Here is a 16,532-nt window from a genome sequence, read left to right on the forward strand (position 1 = left end):
AGGTGACTTTACGAGGTAAACATTTTGCTACCGTATGATCCAGCAGGCCCACTCCTGGGCCTATAAACTAAGAAGACAGAATTGGAAAGACACAGGCAGGCAAATGGGCATTGCCGCAGTTATTACAACAGCCAAGACATGGAAGCAACCAAAAAAGTCCATCGACAGATGAGTGGACAAAGAAAACTGGTGCACGTACAGACGCGATATTAGCCAAGGAAAAAAAGGACACCATGCCACGTGCAGCACCGCAGATGAGTCTAGAGTTAATCACGCGACTTGTAGGAAGTCAGAAAGAGAAAGACACATATCGTATGATGTCACTTATAGGTGTTACTTAAAAATTGATACCAGTGAAGGTATTTCCACAGAGAAGGGCAATCACAGATTCATTAAACAAACTTATGGATCACCGATGGAAAGGCGTGAGGATTGGATACATTAGGATATTGGGGTTAACAGACATATACAAACACGGGTGAAATAAATATATAATCACCAAAGACCTACGGAATACCAGGAGAAGACTACTCAACATTCTGTCATAACGTACACGGGACGAGGATCCCAGGAAGAAGAGACATATGTGTATGTGTAAAAGAACCACGTCTTGCACACCTAGAACAAGCCAAACATTGTAATCAACCTTGCTGTGATAAAAAATAAAAGTTAAATTAAGAAAACGAACAAGAAGTAGTGAGACGTAAACTTAAGGGGCTTTTTCCTGGCACATTCCATTCTAAATTACAACCTAGAACACCACTGCCATTGAGGCTCTGTTGCCCTAGTAACCGGATTTGGTAAAGGAGAACTGCTGCCACCTTGTGGCCGTCTCACACAACAGCAGCTTTAATCCCAGCCCTAATGGTCAGTTGATATTCAAAATAATTGCAGGCCTGTAAATCACACCTGCCCTGAAAACAAATCCTGGCGTCGTATATATCGACCAAAACATTCAAAAGTCGTCCACATTGCAAAACGACAGTTTCAAGAGGCATATTTAGTGCACGTTTGTCTTCTGTTTCTTTTTTGTGGTTGTTAAAAAAAAAAAAAAAAAAACGGGAAAGGAAAAAGGCTGAACATCAGGAATTAATAAAGCCATGCACATCCAGTGTACAAAAACGTTCACCTCACAGCCGTCAGAATGATCATCCGCAAAAACGTCTACAAAGAATAAATGCTGAAGGGGTTTTAGAGAACTGCGTACCCTTTAGCTGCTGGTGGGATGTAACCTGGTAACAGCCAGCGGTGAGAACAGAATGGAGGTGCGTTTAAGGGTAAAAATGGAGCTACCATGTGATCTGGTAGGCCCACTCATGGGCCTATCACCTGAGTAGACCAGAATCAAAAAGACGCAGGCTGACAATCCTGCACTGCAGCAACATGTACCAGAGCCAAGACCTGGAAGAAACCGAAATGTCCAACAAGAGGAAAACGCACCAGGAAGAAGTCGTCCATGTACACAATGGAATATTAGCCACGAAAAAGCATGGAACAGTGCCGTTGGCACCACCATAGAAGGATCTAGAGATAATCACCCAACTTGAAGTAAGAAAGAAACTGAAAGACAGACAGCCTATGGCATCACTTATAGGTGTTACCTAAACATTGACACCCATGAAACAATTTCCAACAGAAGGACACGCATAGATTCAGAAAACCAAATAATGTGTAACCAAATGGAAAGAGGTGTAAGGAATGTATGAATTAGGATATGGGGGTTAACAGACACGTACTAATACATATGAAATATATAATCACCACGTACCTATGGGATACGAAGAGAGGTCTACTCAACACTCTATAATAACATACACGGGAAAGGATCCAAAGAGGAATAGACAGATACATTGATAGGATGAACCAGACACTGTACACCTAGGAGAATCTGCATTCTTATCAAATTTGCTCTGATAATTAATAAAAATTAAATTTAAAAAACAAACAACAATCTAGGAGATATAAGCTACGGGGGTCTGCGCTGGCACATTCCACTCTAAGTTGCAGCTTACTGACACGATTTCCAGGAAAGCTCTGTTGCCCAAAAACCCAGAGTTGGAAATGTAGAAACGCTGCCGCCTTGTGGCCGTTTCCCACAAGAGCGGCTTTAAACCCACAGCTAATGGTCACTTAACATTCACAAGGACTCAGGGCTGTAAAGGACACCTGCCGTCAAAAAATGTCCTGAGGCAGGGAATGGCCAAAACATTCAAAGCTGGCAAATTTTTCAAGGAGATAGTATGGAGGGGTAAGTTTTACTCACTCATTTTCAAGAAAGAAGAAAATGGATAAAAGCTCAACATCAGGAATTATTAGACTCATGCAAATCTACCCTCCAAAAAGGTTTCAACTCACACATGTCAACCACCATCAGCAAAAAGTCTACCAACAATAAATGCTGAAGGGGTTTTAGAGAACTGTGTACCCTCTAGCTGCTGGTGAGATGTGAAGTGGTAACAGCCAGTAATGAGAACAGAAAGGAGCTGCGTTTAAAAGTAAAAACTGAGCCACCATTCCATTCAGCAGGCCCGCCGCTGAGCCTCTCACCTGAGAAGTCCAGAGTCGAGAAGGCACAGGCTTCAGCAGCTGCACTGCAGGAACTGTCACAATAGCCAAGACACGGAAGCAACCAAAATGTCCATCAGCAGGTGAAGGGATAAAGAAGAAGCGGTCCATGTACACAGTGGAATATTAGCCATGGAAAACAATGAAACACTGCTCTTTGGGGCACCACAGATGAGCCTAGAGATAATCACAGAACATGAGGTAAGTCGGAAAGCAAAAGACATATCCTATGATATCACTTATAGGCATTATCTAACAACTGACACAAATGAACATATTTCCACAGAGAGAGACACTCACAGACTTAGAAAACAAACTATGCTTATCTAAAAGGAAAGGCGGGGGGAATGGAAAAATTAAGATTAGGGTTACCATACGTGTACAAATACCTATTAAATACATATATCAAAAGACCGACCATATAGCAAGGGAGGTCTATGGGACACTCTGCAATAATTTACATGGGAAGTGGATCTGTACGTGAATATATATATATATATATATATATATACACACACACACACACACATATATATATATATATATGTAATGTACAAATGAACCAGATTGTGTACACCTAGGACAAACAGTATTCTAATCATTACCCCGATTTAAAAAATTAAAACAACAAACAAGAAGTAACGTGACATAAACTTATGGGGGTTTTTCCTGGCACATTCCGTTGTAATTTACAACCTAGGAACAGGACTTCCAGAAAGGCTCTGCTGCCCTAGTAACCAGATTTGGGAATGGAGAAACGCTGCCGCCCTGTGGCCGTTTCCCACAACAGCAGCTTTAACCCCAGTTCTAATGGTCACTAAATATTCACACTCCTTGCAGGCCTGTCAATGCCACCTGCCCTCAAAAAAAAAAATCCTGGGTTTGAAAATCGACCAAAAAATTCAAAAGAGGGCAACCTTCCAAGAAGTCAATTTCAAGAGGTTTACTGTACTCACCGTTTTTTTCTGCTTTTGTTTAACAGAAATTACAAAAGTTGCGGGAGAAGCTGAACATTAGGAGTAATCAAAGGCATGCAAATCCAAATTACAAATACCTATCAGCTCACAACAGTCAGAATGGCCATCAGCAAGAATTCTGCAAACAATAAATGCTGAAGGGGTTGTGGAGAAACGCCTACCCTTGGTTCAACGTGGGACATGGTAAGAGCCAGTAATGAAAACACAAAGAGGTGCCTTGAAAAGGTAAATATTGAGCTACCATTCAATCAAGCATACCCACTGCTGGGCCTATCGCCTGCGAGTATGAGAATCAAAAAGTCACAGGCTGGGCTTCACTGGTGGCGCAGTGGTTGAGAGTCCGCCTGCCGATGCAGGGGACATGGGTTCGTGCCCCGGTCCGGGAAGATCCCACATGCCGCGGAGCGGCTGGTCCTGTGAGCTACGGCTGCTGGCCCTGTGCGTCCGGAGCCCGAGCTCCGCAATGGGAGAGGCCACGGCAGTGAGAGGCCCGCGTACCGCAAACGAAAAAACAAACTAACAACAACAACAAAAAGACACAGGCTGGCAATCCTGCACTCCGGCAATATTTTACCACAGCCAACACTTGGAAGCAACGAAAATGTCCATCAACAGAGGAATGCACGAAGAAGAAGTGGTCCATGTACACAACGGAATATGACTCCAATACAAAATATAAATTCATTTAAAAAAACAAACATAAGTAAGGAGACATCAGCTTTTGGGGGTTTATCCGGGCACATTCCACTCTAATTTATAACCGGAGAACACCACTGCCAGGAAGGTCTGTTTCCCTAGTTACCAGATTTGCAAAAGCAGAAATGCTGCCGCTCTCTGGCCGTTACCTGCAACAGCAGCTTCAAAACCTGTGCTGAGGGTCACTTCATATGCACCAGAACTGGAGGGCTGTAAATGAATCCTGCCTTCAAACTGTCTTGAGGGAGGTAATGGCCAAAACATCTCAAAATGTCACACATACTTCAAGAAAACAATTTGAAGAGGTAAGCTGTACGCACAGTTTGAAGAAAAGAAGGACATGCCAGAAAGCTCAATTTCAAGGGGTTATGAGACGCACGCAAATCCAACCACAAGGAGGTATCAGCTCACACTAGTCAGAATAAACATCAGCAAGAAAAAAGCTACAAACAATAAATGCCGAAGGTGTTGTGGAGAAGTGCATACCCTCAACTTCAAGTGGGATGTAACCTGGTAAGAGCCACTGATGTGAACAAAATGGAGGTGACTTTACGAGGTAAACATTTTGCTACCGTATGATCCAGCAGGCCCACTCCTGGGCCTATAAACTAAGAAGACAGAATTGGAAAGACACAGGCAGGCAAATGGGCATTGCCGCAGTTATTACAACAGCCAAGACATGGAAGCAACCAAAAAAGTCCATCGACAGATGAGTGGACAAAGAAAACTGGTGCACGTACAGACGCGATATTAGCCAAGGAAAAAAAGGACACCATGCCACGTGCAGCACCGCAGATGAGTCTAGAGTTAATCACGCGACTTGTAGGAAGTCAGAAAGAGAAAGACACATATCGTATGATGTCACTTATAGGTGTTACTTAAAAATTGATACCAGTGAAGGTATTTCCACAGAGAAGGGCAATCACAGATTCATTAAACAAACTTATGGATCACCGATGGAAAGGCGTGAGGATTGGATACATTAGGATATTGGGGTTAACAGACATATACAAACACGGGTGAAATAAATATATAATCACCAAAGACCTACGGAATACCAGGAGAAGACTACTCAACATTCTGTCATAACGTACACGGGACGAGGATCCCAGGAAGAATAGACATATGTGTATGTGTAAAAGAACCACGTCTTGCACACCTAGAACAAGCCAAACATTGTAATCAACCTTGCTGTGATAAAAAATAAAAGTTAAATTAAGAAAACGAACAAGAAGTAGTGAGACGTAAACTTAAGGGGCTTTTTCCTGGCACATTCCATTCTAAATTACAACCTAGAACACCACTGCCATTGAGGCTCTGTTGCCCTAGTAACCGGATTTGGTAAAGGAGAACTGCTGCCACCTTGTGGCCGTCTCACACAACAGCAGCTTTAATCCCAGCCCTAATGGTCAGTTGATATTCAAAATAATTGCAGGCCTGTAAATCACACCTGCCCTGAAAACAAATCCTGGGGTCGTATATATCGACCAAAACATTCAAAAGTCGTCCACATTGCAAAACGACAGTTTCAAGAGGCATATTTAGTGCACGTCTGTCTTCTGTTTCTTTTTTGTGGTTGTTAAAAAAAAAAAAAAAAAACGGGAAAGGAAAAAGGCTGAACATCAGGAATTAATAAAGCCATGCACATCCAGTGTACAAAAACGTTCACCTCACAGCCGTCAGAATGATCATCCGCAAAAACGTCTACAAAGAATAAATGCTGAAGGGGTTTTAGAGAACTGCGTACCCTTTAGCTGCTGGTGGGATGTAACCTGGTAACAGCCAGCGGTGAGAACAGAATGGAGGTGCGTTTAAGGGTAAAAATGGAGCTACCATGTGATCTGGTAGGCCCACTCATGGGCCTATCACCTGAGTAGACCAGAATCAAAAAGACGCAGGCTGACAATCCTGCACTGCAGCAACATGTACCAGAGCCAAGACCTGGAAGAAACCGAAATGTCCAACAAGAGGAAAACGCACCAGGAAGAAGTCGTCCATGTACACAATGGAATATTAGCCACGAAAAAGCATGGAACAGTGCCGTTGGCACCACCATAGAAGGATCTAGAGATAATCACCCAACTTGAAGTAAGAAAGAAACTGAAAGACAGACAGCCTATGGCATCACTTATAGGTGTTACCTAAACATTGACACCCATGAAACAATTTCCAACAGAAGGACACGCATAGATTCAGAAAACCAAATAATGTGTAACCAAATGGAAAGAGGTGTAAGGAATGTATGAATTAGGATATGGGGGTTAACAGACACGTACTAATACATATGAAATATATAATCACCACGTACCTATGGGATACGAAGAGAGGTCTACTCAACACTCTATAATAACATACACGGGAAAGGATCCAAAGAGGAATAGACAGATACATTGATAGGATGAACCAGACACTGTACACCTAGGAGAATCTGCATTCTTATCAAATTTGCTCTGATAATTAATAAAAATTAAATTTAAAAAACAAACAACAATCTAGGAGATATAAGCTACGGGGGTCTGCGCTGGCACATTCCACTCTAAGTTGCAGCTTACTGACACGATTTCCAGGAAAGCTCTGTTGCCCAAAAACCCAGAGTTGGAAATGTAGAAACGCTGCCGCCTTGTGGCCGTTTCCCACAAGAGCGGCTTTAAACCCACAGCTAATGGTCACTTAACATTCACAAGGACTCAGGGCTGTAAAGGACACCTGCCGTCAAAAAATGTCCTGAGGCAGGGAATGGCCAAAACATTCAAAGCTGGCAAATTTTTCAAGGAGATAGTATGGAGGGGTAAGTTTTACTCACTCATTTTCAAGAAAGAAGAAAATGGATAAAAGCTCAACATCAGGAATTATTAGACTCATGCAAATCTACCCTCCAAAAAGGTTTCAACTCACACATGTCAACCACCATCAGCAAAAAGTCTACCAACAATAAATGCTGAAGGGGTTTTAGAGAACTGTGTACCCTCTAGCTGCTGGTGAGATGTGAAGTGGTAACAGCCAGTAATGAGAACAGAAAGGAGCTGCGTTTAAAAGTAAAAACTGAGCCACCATTCCATTCAGCAGGCCCGCCGCTGAGCCTCTCACCTGAGAAGTCCAGAGTCGAGAAGGCACAGGCTTCAGCAGCTGCACTGCAGGAACTGTCACAATAGCCAAGACACGGAAGCAACCAAAATGTCCATCAGCAGGTGAAGGGATAAAGAAGAAGCGGTCCATGTACACAGTGGAATATTAGCCATGGAAAACAATGAAACACTGCTCTTTGGGGCACCACAGATGAGCCTAGAGATAATCACAGAACATGAGGTAAGTCGGAAAGCAAAAGACATATCCTATGATATCACTTATAGGCATTATCTAACAACTGACACAAATGAACATATTTCCACAGAGAGAGACACTCACAGACTTAGAAAACAAACTATGCTTATCTAAAAGGAAAGGCGGGGGGAATGGAAAAATTAAGATTAGGGTTACCATACGTGTACAAATACCTATTAAATACATATATCAAAAGACCGACCATATAGCAAGGGAGGTCTATGGGACACTCTGCAATAATTTACATGGGAAGTGGATCTGTACGTGAATATATATATATATATATATATATACACACACACACACACACATATATATATATATATATGTAATGTACAAATGAACCAGATTGTGTACACCTAGGACAAACAGTATTCTAATCATTACCCCGATTTAAAAAATTAAAACAACAAACAAGAAGTAACGTGACATAAACTTATGGGGGTTTTTCCTGGCACATTCCGTTGTAATTTACAACCTAGGAACAGGACTTCCAGAAAGGCTCTGCTGCCCTAGTAACCAGATTTGGGAATGGAGAAACGCTGCCGCCCTGTGGCCGTTTCCCACAACAGCAGCTTTAACCCCAGTTCTAATGGTCACTAAATATTCACACTCCTTGCAGGCCTGTCAATGCCACCTGCCCTCAAAAAAAAAAATCCTGGGTTTGAAAATCGACCAAAAAATTCAAAAGAGGGCAACCTTCCAAGAAGTCAATTTCAAGAGGTTTACTGTACTCACCGTTTTTTTCTGCTTTTGTTTAACAGAAATTACAAAAGTTGCGGGAGAAGCTGAACATTAGGAGTAATCAAAGGCATGCAAATCCAAATTACAAATACCTATCAGCTCACAACAGTCAGAATGGCCATCAGCAAGAATTCTGCAAACAATAAATGCTGAAGGGGTTGTGGAGAAACGCCTACCCTTGGTTCAACGTGGGACATGGTAAGAGCCAGTAATGAAAACACAAAGAGGTGCCTTGAAAAGGTAAATATTGAGCTACCATTCAATCAAGCATACCCACTGCTGGGCCTATCGCCTGCGAGTATGAGAATCAAAAAGTCACAGGCTGGGCTTCACTGGTGGCGCAGTGGTTGAGAGTCCGCCTGCCGATGCAGGGGACATGGGTTCGTGCCCCGGTCCGGGAAGATCCCACATGCCGCAGAGCGGCTGGTCCTGTGAGCTACGGCTGCTGGCCCTGTGCGTCCGGAGCCCGAGCTCCGCAATGGGAGAGGCCACGGCAGTGAGAGGCCCGCGTACCGCAAACGAAAAAACAAACTAACAACAACAACAAAAAGACACAGGCTGGCAATCCTGCACTCCGGCAATATTTTACCACAGCCAACACTTGGAAGCAACGAAAATGTCCATCAACAGAGGAATGCACGAAGAAGAAGTGGTCCATGTACACAACGGAATATGACTCCAATACAAAATATAAATTCATTTAAAAAAACAAACATAAGTAAGGAGACATCAGCTTTTGGGGGTTTATCCGGGCACATTCCACTCTAATTTATAACCGGAGAACACCACTGCCAGGAAGGTCTGTTTCCCTAGTTACCAGATTTGCAAAAGCAGAAATGCTGCCGCTCTCTGGCCGTTACCTGCAACAGCAGCTTCAAAACCTGTGCTGAGGGTCACTTCATATGCACCAGAACTGGAGGGCTGTAAATGAATCCTGCCTTCAAACTGTCTTGAGGGAGGTAATGGCCAAAACATCTCAAAATGTCACACATACTTCAAGAAAACAATTTGAAGAGGTAAGCTGTACGCACAGTTTGAAGAAAAGAAGGACATGCCAGAAAGCTCAATTTCAAGGGGTTATGAGACGCACGCAAATCCAACCACAAGGAGGTATCAGCTCACACTAGTCAGAATAAACATCAGCAAGAAAAAAGCTACAAACAATAAATGCCGAAGGTGTTGTGGAGAAGTGCATACCCTCAACTTCAAGTGGGATGTAACCTGGTAAGAGCCACTGATGTGAACAAAATGGAGGTGACTTTACGAGGTAAACATTTTGCTACCGTATGATCCAGCAGGCCCACTCCTGGGCCTATAAACTAAGAAGACAGAATTGGAAAGACACAGGCAGGCAAATGGGCATTGCCGCAGTTATTACAACAGCCAAGACATGGAAGCAACCAAAAAAGTCCATCGACAGATGAGTGGACAAAGAAAACTGGTGCACGTACAGACGCGATATTAGCCAAGGAAAAAAAGGACACCATGCCACGTGCAGCACCGCAGATGAGTCTAGAGTTAATCACGCGACTTGTAGGAAGTCAGAAAGAGAAAGACACATATCGTATGATGTCACTTATAGGTGTTACTTAAAAATTGATACCAGTGAAGGTATTTCCACAGAGAAGGGCAATCACAGATTCATTAAACAAACTTATGGATCACCGATGGAAAGGCGTGAGGATTGGATACATTAGGATATTGGGGTTAACAGACATATACAAACACGGGTGAAATAAATATATAATCACCAAAGACCTACGGAATACCAGGAGAAGACTACTCAACATTCTGTCATAACGTACACGGGACGAGGATCCCAGGAAGAATAGACATATGTGTATGTGTAAAAGAACCACGTCTTGCACACCTAGAACAAGCCAAACATTGTAATCAACCTTGCTGTGATAAAAAATAAAAGTTAAATTAAGAAAACGAACAAGAAGTAGTGAGACGTAAACTTAAGGGGCTTTTTCCTGGCACATTCCATTCTAAATTACAACCTAGAACACCACTGCCATTGAGGCTCTGTTGCCCTAGTAACCGGATTTGGTAAAGGAGAACTGCTGCCACCTTGTGGCCGTCTCACACAACAGCAGCTTTAATCCCAGCCCTAATGGTCAGTTGATATTCAAAATAATTGCAGGCCTGTAAATCACACCTGCCCTGAAAACAAATCCTGGGGTCGTATATATCGACCAAAACATTCAAAAGTCGTCCACATTGCAAAACGACAGTTTCAAGAGGCATATTTAGTGCACGTTTGTCTTCTGTTTCTTTTTTGTGGTTGTTAAAAAAAAAAAAAAAAAAAAAAAAACGGGAAAGGAAAAAGGCTGAACATCAGGAATTAATAAAGCCATGCACATCCAGTGTACAAAAACGTTCACCTCACAGCCGTCAGAATGATCATCCGCAAAAACGTCTACAAAGAATAAATGCTGAAGGGGTTTTAGAGAACTGCGTACCCTTTAGCTGCTGGTGGGATGTAACCTGGTAACAGCCAGCGGTGAGAACAGAATGGAGGTGCGTTTAAGGGTAAAAATGGAGCTACCATGTGATCTGGTAGGCCCACTCATGGGCCTATCACCTGAGTAGACCAGAATCAAAAAGACGCAGGCTGACAATCCTGCACTGCAGCAACATGTACCAGAGCCAAGACCTGGAAGAAACCGAAATGTCCAACAAGAGGAAAACGCACCAGGAAGAAGTCGTCCATGTACACAATGGAATATTAGCCACGAAAAAGCATGGAACAGTGCCGTTGGCACCACCATAGAAGGATCTAGAGATAATCACCCAACTTGAAGTAAGAAAGAAACTGAAAGACAGACAGCCTATGGCATCACTTATAGGTGTTACCTAAACATTGACACCCATGAAACAATTTCCAACAGAAGGACACGCATAGATTCAGAAAACCAAATAATGTGTAACCAAATGGAAAGAGGTGTAAGGAATGTATGAATTAGGATATGGGGGTTAACAGACACGTACTAATACATATGAAATATATAATCACCACGTACCTATGGGATACGAAGAGAGGTCTACTCAACACTCTATAATAACATACACGGGAAAGGATCCAAAGAGGAATAGACAGATACATTGATAGGATGAACCAGACACTGTACACCTAGGAGAATCTGCATTCTTATCAAATTTGCTCTGATAATTAATAAAAATTAAATTTAAAAAACAAACAACAGTCTAGGAGATATAAGCTACGGGGGTCTGCGCTGGCACATTCCACTCTAAGTTGCAGCTTACTGACACGATTTCCAGGAAAGCTCTGTTGCCCAAAAACCCAGAGTTGGAAATGTAGAAACGCTGCCGCCTTGTGGCCGTTTCCCACAAGAGCGGCTTTAAACCCACAGCTAATGGTCACTTAACATTCACAAGGACTCAGGGCTGTAAAGGACACCTGCCGTCAAAAAGTGTCCTGAGGCAGGGAATGGCCAAAACATTCGAAGCTGGCAAATTTTTCAAGGAGATAGTATGGAGGGGTAAGTTTTACTCACTCATTTTCAAGAAAGAAGAAAATGGATAAAAGCTCAACATCAGGAATTATTAGACTCATGCAAATCTACCCTCCAAAAAGGTTTCAACTCACACATGTCAACCACCATCAGCAAAAAGTCTACCAACAATAAATGCTGAAGGGGTTTTAGAGAACTGTGTACCCTCTAGCTGCTGGTGAGATGTGAAGTGGTAACAGCCAGTAATGAGAACAGAAAGGAGCTGCGTTTAAAAGTAAAAACTGAGCCACCATTCCATTCAGCAGGCCCGCCGCTGAGCCTCTCACCTGAGAAGTCCAGAGTCGAGAAGGCACAGGCTTCAGCAGCTGCACTGCAGGAACTGTCACAATAGCCAAGACACGGAAGCAACCAAAATGTCCATCAGCAGATGAAGGGATAAAGAAGAAGCGGTCCATGTACACAGTGGAATATTAGCCATGGAAAACAATGAAACACTGCTCTTTGGGGCACCACAGATGAGCCTAGAGATAATCACAGAACATGAGGTAAGTCGGAAAGCAAAAGACATATCCTATGATATCACTTATAGGCATTATCTAACAACTGACACAAATGAACATATTTCCACAGAGAGAGACACTCACAGACTTAGAAAACAAACTATGCTTATCTAAAAGGAAAGGCGGGGGGAATGGAAAAATTAAGATTAGGGTTACCATACGTGTACAAATACCTATTAAATACATATATCAAAAGACCGACCATATAGCAAGGGAGGTCTATGGGACACTCTGCAATAATTTACATGGGAAGTGGATCTGTACGTGAATATATATATATATATATATATACACACACACACACACACATATATATATATATATATGTAATGTACAAATGAACCAGATTGTGTACACCTAGGACAAACAGTATTCTAATCATTACCCCGATTTAAAAAATTAAAACAACAAACAAGAAGTAACGTGACATAAACTTATGGGGGTTTTTCCTGGCACATTCCGTTGTAATTTACAACCTAGGAACAGGACTTCCAGAAAGGCTCTGCTGCCCTAGTAACCAGATTTGGGAATGGAGAAACGCTGCCGCCCTGTGGCCGTTTCCCACAACAGCAGCTTTAACCCCAGTTCTAATGGTCACTAAATATTCACACTCCTTGCAGGCCTGTCAATGCCACCTGCCCTCAAAAAAAAAAATCCTGGGTTTGAAAATCGACCAAAAAATTCAAAAGAGGGCAACCTTCCAAGAAGTCAATTTCAAGAGGTTTACTGTACTCACCGTTTTTTTCTGCTTTTGTTTAACAGAAATTACAAAAGTTGCGGGAGAAGCTGAACATTAGGAGTAATCAAAGGCATGCAAATCCAAATTACAAATACCTATCAGCTCACAACAGTCAGAATGGCCATCAGCAAGAATTCTGCAAACAATAAATGCTGAAGGGGTTGTGGAGAAACGCCTACCCTTGGTTCAACGTGGGACATGGTAAGAGCCAGTAATGAAAACACAAAGAGGTGCCTTGAAAAGGTAAATATTGAGCTACCATTCAATCAAGCATACCCACTGCTGGGCCTATCGCCTGCGAGTATGAGAATCAAAAAGTCACAGGCTGGGCTTCACTGGTGGCGCAGTGGTTGAGAGTCCGCCTGCCGATGCAGGGGACATGGGTTCGTGCCCCGGTCCGGGAAGATCCCACATGCCGCGGAGCGGCTGGTCCTGTGAGCTACGGCTGCTGGCCCTGTGCGTCCGGAGCCCGAGCTCCGCAATGGGAGAGGCCACGGCAGTGAGAGGCCCGCGTACCGCAAACGAAAAAACAAACTAACAACAACAACAAAAAGACACAGGCTGGCAATCCTGCACTCCGGCAATATTTTACCACAGCCAACACTTGGAAGCAACGAAAATGTCCATCAACAGAGGAATGCACGAAGAAGAAGTGGTCCATGTACACAACGGAATATGACTCCAATACAAAATATAAATTCATTTAAAAAAACAAACATAAGTAAGGAGACATCAGCTTTTGGGGGTTTATCCGGGCACATTCCACTCTAATTTATAACCGGAGAACACCACTGCCAGGAAGGTCTGTTTCCCTAGTTACCAGATTTGCAAAAGCAGAAATGCTGCCGCTCTCTGGCCGTTACCTGCAACAGCAGCTTCAAAACCTGTGCTGAGGGTCACTTCATATGCACCAGAACTGGAGGGCTGTAAATGAATCCTGCCTTCAAACTGTCTTGAGGGAGGTAATGGCCAAAACATCTCAAAATGTCACACATACTTCAAGAAAACAATTTGAAGAGGTAAGCTGTACGCACAGTTTGAAGAAAAGAAGGACATGCCAGAAAGCTCAATTTCAAGGGGTTATGAGACGCACGCAAATCCAACCACAAGGAGGTATCAGCTCACACTAGTCAGAATAAACATCAGCAAGAAAAAAGCTACAAACAATAAATGCCGAAGGTGTTGTGGAGAAGTGCATACCCTCAACTTCAAGTGGGATGTAACCTGGTAAGAGCCACTGATGTGAACAAAATGGAGGTGACTTTACGAGGTAAACATTTTGCTACCGTATGATCCAGCAGGCCCACTCCTGGGCCTATAAACTAAGAAGACAGAATTGGAAAGACACAGGCAGGCAAATGGGCATTGCCGCAGTTATTACAACAGCCAAGACATGGAAGCAACCAAAAAAGTCCATCGACAGATGAGTGGACAAAGAAAACTGGTGCACGTACAGACGCGATATTAGCCAAGGAAAAAAAGGACACCATGCCACGTGCAGCACCGCAGATGAGTCTAGAGTTAATCACGCGACTTGTAGGAAGTCAGAAAGAGAAAGACACATATCGTATGATGTCACTTATAGGTGTTACTTAAAAATTGATACCAGTGAAGGTATTTCCACAGAGAAGGGCAATCACAGATTCATTAAACAAACTTATGGATCACCGATGGAAAGGCGTGAGGATTGGATACATTAGGATATTGGGGTTAACAGACATATACAAACACGGGTGAAATAAATATATAATCACCAAAGACCTACGGAATACCAGGAGAAGACTACTCAACATTCTGTCATAACGTACACGGGACGAGGATCCCAGGAAGAATAGACATATGTGTATGTGTAAAAGAACCACGTCTTGCACACCTAGAACAAGGCAAACATTGTAATCAACCTTGCTGTGATAAAAAATAAAAGTTAAATTAAGAAAACGAACAAGAAGTAGTGAGACGTAAACTTAAGGGGCTTTTTCCTGGCACATTCCATTCTAAATTACAACCTAGAACACCACTGCCATTGAGGCTCTGTTGCCCTAGTAACCGGATTTGGTAAAGGAGAACTGCTGCCACCTTGTGGCCGTCTCACACAACAGCAGCTTTAATCCCAGCCCTAATGGTCAGTTGATATTCAAAATAATTGCAGGCCTGTAAATCACACCTGCCCTGAAAACAAATCCTGGGGTCGTATATATCGACCAAAACATTCAAAAGTCGTCCACATTGCAAAACGACAGTTTCAAGAGGCATATTTAGTGCACGTTTGTCTTCTGTTTCTTTTTTGTGGTTGTTAAAAAAAAAAAAAAAAAAAACGGGAAAGGAAAAAGGCTGAACATCAGGAATTAATAAAGCCATGCACATCCAGTGTACAAAAACGTTCACCTCACAGCCGTCAGAATGATCATCCGCAAAAACGTCTACAAAGAATAAATGCTGAAGGGGTTTTAGAGAACTGCGTACCCTTTAGCTGCTGGTGGGATGTAACCTGGTAACAGCCAGCGGTGAGAACAGAATGGAGGTGCGTTTAAGGGTAAAAATGGAGCTACCATGTGATCTGGTAGGCCCACTCATGGGCCTATCACCTGAGTAGACCAGAATCAAAAAGACGCAGGCTGACAATCCTGCACTGCAGCAACATGTACCAGAGCCAAGACCTGGAAGAAACCGAAATGTCCAACAAGAGGAAAACGCACCAGGAAGAAGTCGTCCATGTACACAATGGAATATTAGCCACGAAAAAGCATGGAACAGTGCCGTTGGCACCACCATAGAAGGATCTAGAGATAATCACCCAACTTGAAGTAAGAAAGAAACTGAAAGACAGACAGCCTATGGCATCACTTATAGGTGTTACCTAAACATTGACACCCATGAAACAATTTCCAACAGAAGGACACGCATAGATTCAGAAAACCAAATAATGTGTAACCAAATGGAAAGAGGTGTAAGGAATGTATGAATTAGGATATGGGGGTTAACAGACACGTACTAATACATATGAAATATATAATCACCACGTACCTATGGGATACGAAGAGAGGTCTACTCAACACTCTATAATAACATACACGGGAAAGGATCCAAAGAGGAATAGACAGATACATTGATAGGATGAACCAGACACTGTACACCTAGGAGAATCTGCATTCTTATCAAATTTGCTCTGATAATTAATAAAAATTAAATTTAAAAAACAAACAACAGTCTAGGAGATATAAGCTACGGGGGTCTGCGCTGGCACATTCCACTCTAAGTTGCAGCTTACTGACACGATTTCCAGGAAAGCTCTGTTGCCCAAAAACCCAGAGTTGGAAATGTAGAAACGCTGCCGCCTTGTGGCCGTTTCCCACAAGAGCGGCTTTAAACCCACAGCTAATGGTCACTTAACATTCACAAGGACTCAGGGCTGTAAAGGACACCTGCCGTCAAAAAATGTCCTGAGGCAGGG

This window comes from Mesoplodon bidens (assembly GCF_964165515.1).
Source record: "Mesoplodon bidens genome assembly, chromosome: X".
In the NCBI taxonomy this organism is placed as follows: Eukaryota; Metazoa; Chordata; class Mammalia; order Artiodactyla; family Ziphiidae; genus Mesoplodon; species Mesoplodon bidens.